This window comes from Mastigoproctus giganteus, chromosome 4, assembly GCF_048544385.1.
Source record: "Mastigoproctus giganteus isolate SK-2022 chromosome 4, ASM4854438v1, whole genome shotgun sequence".
NCBI classification, from domain to species: domain Eukaryota; kingdom Metazoa; phylum Arthropoda; class Arachnida; order Uropygi; family Thelyphonidae; genus Mastigoproctus; species Mastigoproctus giganteus.
Window position 1 is genome coordinate 234,773,576 of NC_143578.1, and position 488 is coordinate 234,774,063.

Genomic DNA, 488 nt, shown 5'->3' on the forward strand with positions numbered 1-488 from the left:
TTCCATGTCTGCAGTATGGAAGTTGTGCAAAGAATGACTTGTTACCTCCCTAACTGTTTCTGCTATAGTCACTGTTGTTTTCTTAGAATTATGTTTGCAAGTATTGATATCTAACAAAATGACATTGTTTGTCAGCCTTCATGTTGCTAATTGGACATCATTTGAAAGGTAGTTACTGTATTTTGTTCCATTAACAGACCTTCAAAATATTAATATAATTTGCCCTTCAAGATACACTAAACAGTGTCGTAATCTTTTCTCTGGACAACTCTGTCTCGAATTTCTTTAGAGGTAATCACTGTGCAACCACTGCATGCTAACTTGTCTGGATCTGGAATATTTTAATGGAGCTATGTCTTATCATAGGTCACAATAATATTGTAAGAAGTAATCTCTTTCAGTCTCATGGTGTTGAAATCCACTACAACTATGCAATGATGAATTTTTTCCAATATTGAGTTAATTTTGGGTCCAATCTTTGTATACCT